The following is a 5,580-nucleotide window of genomic DNA, read 5'->3' as shown; positions in this document are numbered from 1 at the left end:
CAACTGTACCTCATGGTGTTTCACTAATAATTTTTTTAATGTTAGATAAATAAGTCAAAGTATTTAATAGAAACATTGCCTTCATCTTGCAGTTAAAACAGATTTTTGGGGAAAGCCCTATTATTAAGACATCTGATAAGACAAAACTTATTAAAGGCAATATATAAGACTTCATATTTGAATGATTAAATTTCTTTGCAAATTTGAATATAATTAATAAGATATAATATAGTTAGGGATATAGCAGGAGGAAGAACACTGATTAGTTTCCTTCTAAAATATTGATTTATTTTGTTTATTTTGGTGCCAATCCAGTGAGGCTCAGGGGTAATTCCTGGCTCTGCATTCAAGATTATTCCTGATGGTGCTTAGGGAACCATATGGGATGCCTGGGACAGAACCAGGATCTGCAGGGTGCAAGAAAAATCCTGTACCATCTCTCTGCACTATCTCTCTGCGCCCTTTGCTAAAATATAGTGGGCCAAAATTTGAGATATAAGTTTGGTAATGAGCATAGCAAACATTCTATCTAATAGAAAGAGTTTCATTTTGTCACAAATTGTGGACTTCAGCAATGTAACAAATTTCACCAGTCTGAAATTCCAACAAGAAGAGTGCTTTAAAGTTTAAGAGTGTGTTCTAGAACAGGGCTCCTTGAACTCCTTCTATTCATTATAACTTTTTGCCCAAGAACTTTTTCTATGTCCCAGGTACATGAAATACCAAGCACTTACTGGTAATAAATCACAAATTTATTTTAAAATAAAATTTTGCCACCTTTACTTTTAGTTGGGTGACTCAGTATGAGTGTGGCAACCTACAGTTTAAGAAAGTAGGCTATCCAACAGTAGGGAGGAAAGAACAAAAGAGCACAGTAGGAGAGACAAATCCCTGTGCATTAGCCATGGGATAGACCTTTAATTGGGAAATATATGCCCAGCAAGGGACTGATTGCCCAGTCCTTCTTGCATCTTGATATAACCTTCCAGTTTTGCCAGCCACAAACTGGCTCTTCCAAAGAAATGGGAATGAAAGTGATGAAAAATACTTCTTAAACTTGTAAAAATCTGGTATACCTCTCTACTTTTTCTTTCTACTGACTGGAAGTGACAACTCCAAAGCACAAAGTGGTGGAAGTCTGAAAAGTTATTTGTTTTTCTCACAAGGAATATGAAATACCAATAAAAGAGAAACTATATTTTTGTGTAAAGATTGTGGTTGTTCTCTACAGAAGCTACATGATTTACTAATCCAGAAATAAGTATTTAGTGATTCTTCTAGTATATTGTTATACTATACTAATATAACTACTCTTTCATTCTATGTAATTTTATTTCAACACAAATGGTATAAAACTATACTAGTATTTGTTTGTTTGTTTGTTTTTTGTTTTTATGTAGGAGTACTGCTATTGTAGTATTTTAAAGTAGAAACATCTTTAGCACACCTACTAAAAGGAAATCTTTAAAATTATTGCTCAAAGTACATTTTAAGGTTAAGGCCAAAAGTCCTTTTCCTGATACTGCCCCATATGCTGAGCAAGTTCCTGAGTGGCATTTGGGAAACACAGAATCACAGCAAAGTGTTCAATCCCTGGTGCTTTGTAACAATGAGTGTATGTGGTATGTATGTATGTATGTATGTATATATGTATGAGTGCATTTGTGAGCACCATAGCTAAACTATGTGACCCCTGCTCGAGTCCCACAACCACGCCTTGAGCATGGCAATCAAGCTTGGGGTGTAGGATCCCACATCATGTAACAACAAGGGAGGAAAGGAAATTGAAAAAACCAAAACTACTATAACAACTTTGGTTAGTTTTCCATAAGGGTTTCAGACAGCTTTCTAAGTCTTTGGGAAAGGCCCTACAGACTCTTCATTTGTTTGTCTGTGCCTCTATAAGAGTTAGACTTTAGAAAGGCAAGACTCTGAAAACTTAAAAGACAAATGATATTGAGGTGCCAGTGCCTTTATCTGAGCAATAGTGAGATACTGTTCAAAGAACACTGAATGAGGCCCAGGAGTTTGAGAGAGTAGGGAAATTAATATTCTGTTTTTATGTGAATTCATTATAGAAAAATCAAATTCTATTACCACCCACTAGCTGAACCCACAAAAATCAGCATTTTAATAAACAACTAGTAGTAACTTAAGGATTCTTTAATTAATACGCTAAGTTCTTTGTTCTGTTCATTTATTTGCAGTGAATATTTGTCTCTCTTTGAATAAATCAGATACTGTGAGAAAAATTGATAGCATTCATTGCTAAATGTAGTTGAGAGATTTCAGAGACATCCTGACTTACACAGTCTGCTGAAGAGCACCTTATAATGAGCTAGATCATAATGGAGTTTTGATGCCTGCACTTTATGCCCCGATGTTATCATCCTATTTTCATAAATGATCTTTGCATTTTTAATGGGGGAAAAGTGTACATAAAAACTCACTTGTTGGGTTACAAGGTGCAGAAAGATAATATCCTTCTCTTCTTCATCTTGTTCACATTTTATTGTACATATGCCCAGGGGCTCTTGTACAAGAACAGGTTTATTAATTCAGTAAAAAAAGTCCATGTAATGATGATCATTCACTCCTGACCTATAAGAAATAGGTATTTATTTTATTGGTATAATGAAGTTTTGTAGTTTTAGAATTTCTGCTCTTTAATTTCTCTTGGATTTTAGGTTTGCAATTTGAAAAATAAAAGGAAATTGTGTATGCAAATCTAACTCTGAGCATATTTGATCTTTATAAAGCGTTTTAAAATTCTCCCCGTGTTGAAGTTTTTATTTTTCTGTCCCACTAAAATGTTTTTTATTGGAATTTTGCCTGATCAAATACTGCCTGAAATAAGTTGGTCAATTGTTGTATCAGGGAAACTTTTTTATCATTTGGAGATCTGAATTATCATGTGTCATAATAAGATTTGACCTGTAGACACAGATAGAAATGTGTTCATAATAGCTTTGTTGCAGTTCTGCCTAGAGGCAAGGTTATAAACCAGATAACCCCCTGAGGCTCTTTACAACTCCATAACTCCACAATACTAATCTCATTGAGTGAATCCAACATTTCTATTTCTCCTTTGAAAGTACTACTACACTGTGCTTTGAAAATGTGTTTCTCTTTGTTCTTGAGGTTTCTGAACGTGTTACTAATAAACAAAGTAGAAATTTATCAGCATTGAATTCTCTATTTTTCTGATAGGATATGGACAGAGAGAGGAGATCAGTCATTTTCAAACTTTATTTCAAATCAATTTAATTCAATAAGCAAGTACAAATGTGTGTTATTTGGCAGGTTCTGTAGTAAGAGAAGATGTACAATTTACAAAAATGCAGAAATCGGGTGAGGTTTATTTTGCAGGTTTTTGTGAAAATAAATGAGATCACCAATATGCATGCAAAAAACCCTGCCACATACAAAGTCTTCATTAAACATTCATTTTTATTGTAAGCATTAGGAAGCTCCTGGGAAACTTGGAACCAGTTTAAGATGTATGATTCCAAGTTCTCACTATGAACAGAGTTTTGTTCTGAATAGTACTATATGTAGGGAAATGTTGACAGACTCCAGAAGATCAGTATGTGAATACTACTAATGTCTTCATTGCATCATTCAGTGTTGATATTCTTACTTCAGACTTACAGCTTTTTCATGAAATTTGCTAACTCAGGCAGACCCTCATTCAAAGATAACCAGGGCTATAATTAAGAAGCTCTAGATGTCTTAGTTTGATTGCTTGAGGCTCAAAACTGAGCCTCGAGTTAGAATCCTGGGTATGGACAGATGATTTGGAAAGTGATTCCAAAGAGTAACATAGAGAGCTAGGAATGTGACATAGGGAAGGATGAAAAATAACACAATAATACAAGTATTGGGCACAGTTATAGGTGATTGCGGGGAATCATCAACAAATGAAAACCCCAAGGTTTGGATAGTCACCATGGGAAAAAGAATTTAAGTCTTTTATAATATATATCGCATATCGAATACTCTCGGTAGCTTGCCGGGCTCTCCGAGAGGGGCAGAAGAATCGAACTCGGGTCGGCCATGTTGGCCGCTTGTAAGGCAAACGCCCTACCCGCTGTGCTATCGCTCCAGCCAGACACAGTAACAACAAAGTCTCCAATGGAGACGTTACTGGGCCCGCTCGAGCAAATCGACGATCAACGGGAGGGCCTTTACCTTTACCTTTACCATAATATATATACCAGCAAAAGTGCACCCAGAAAAAAAAATAGAGTAGATAGCAGGGCAAACAAAAATGTACACAGGAAAATATAGTATAAAACAGTTTATGGTCTTTTTTTTTTGTGGGGGAGAGAAGGTGTTGGACCACATCAAATTCACAGCTAAAATTAAACATCCCCCAAAAGTATTTATTCAATGGACCAACCAGCAGAGATAGGCAGCTGGAGTGAGGCTTGGGATTCAGTCTTAGACTGGGATGTGGTTCTTTTTAGATTACTTTCAAATCAAGTTGACTGCTCAGAAAATGGTCATACACAGCTATTCTGAAAGGATAGATTCAAGAGAACATGCAGTGTTACTAGTAGTGTCCTTTAGCTGGAAGATGTCTAAGAGAAATAAACAAGGCACTTTCACTATATTCGAGTTGGGAAGAGAGACATCACTGAAGTGTAAAATACATTTTAAGCAATTAAACTGAATTTCCAGTGATTTCTATGTTCTGTTGGACATAGTAGGCAATTTCCATTTGTTTCTGTTGCGCATCTTTTGATCCCTGTTTTCATAGCACATCAAGTTGTTGGGGTTTGGGGAAATAAAAAGAACACTAAAGGTTCTCAACCTTGAAATTTAATAAAAAATTGCTGGAGTAGATCATTTTTGCTGTCTCTTCTCACTTTCTAATATTGAGCAAACTACCTTTCTCCTGAAACAGAACTCCTAAGAACAGAATTTCTTAGGTAGAGGATGTTCAGAAAATCTTTAACTAGAGGAGGGAAATTAAATATAGATGCCTTAACTTATAGTTCTATTTGAAAAAGAGCCCCTTTACAATTATTTTAAACCAAAAGATTATTTAATCTTTATTTACTGGTGGAAGCTTTCTAAAAAAGAAAGATGCCATCTATTCGCCTGTATACGTAGTTATTCGAATTCACATTTATGGCAACTTTTGTCCTCTTCAGAAGTAAACCCTTTATTTACATTTATTTATTTATTTATTTTTACGGTGGAAAAGAAATTGTATTTAGGATTAACCAGCTGGACTGTTTAGATGTTCCCAATTTTGTTGGCAACATCCAAGGCATCATAATCAGGAGCCAGCCAAACATATGCCTTTTTCTCTCCACCAGGCCTAATCAGGGTGTTGACCTTGGCTATATCAATGTCATAGAGCTTCTTCACAGCCTGTTTAATCAGGTGCTTGTTGGCCTTGACATCCACAATGAATACAAGTGTATTGTTATCTTCTAGCTTCTTCATGGCTGACTCAGCAGTCAGAGGAAACTTGATGATGGCATAATGGTCAAGCTTGTTTCTCCTGGGGGCGCTCTTCTGAGGGTATTTAGATTGCCTTCTCAGCCACAGTGCTTTGGGTCCTCTGAA

This window comes from Sorex fumeus, unplaced genomic scaffold, assembly GCF_029834395.1.
Source record: "Sorex fumeus unplaced genomic scaffold, SorFum_2.1 ptg000035l, whole genome shotgun sequence".
NCBI lineage: Eukaryota > Metazoa > Chordata > Mammalia > Eulipotyphla > Soricidae > Sorex > Sorex fumeus.
Note: the sequence above shows the minus strand (reverse complement) of the source record.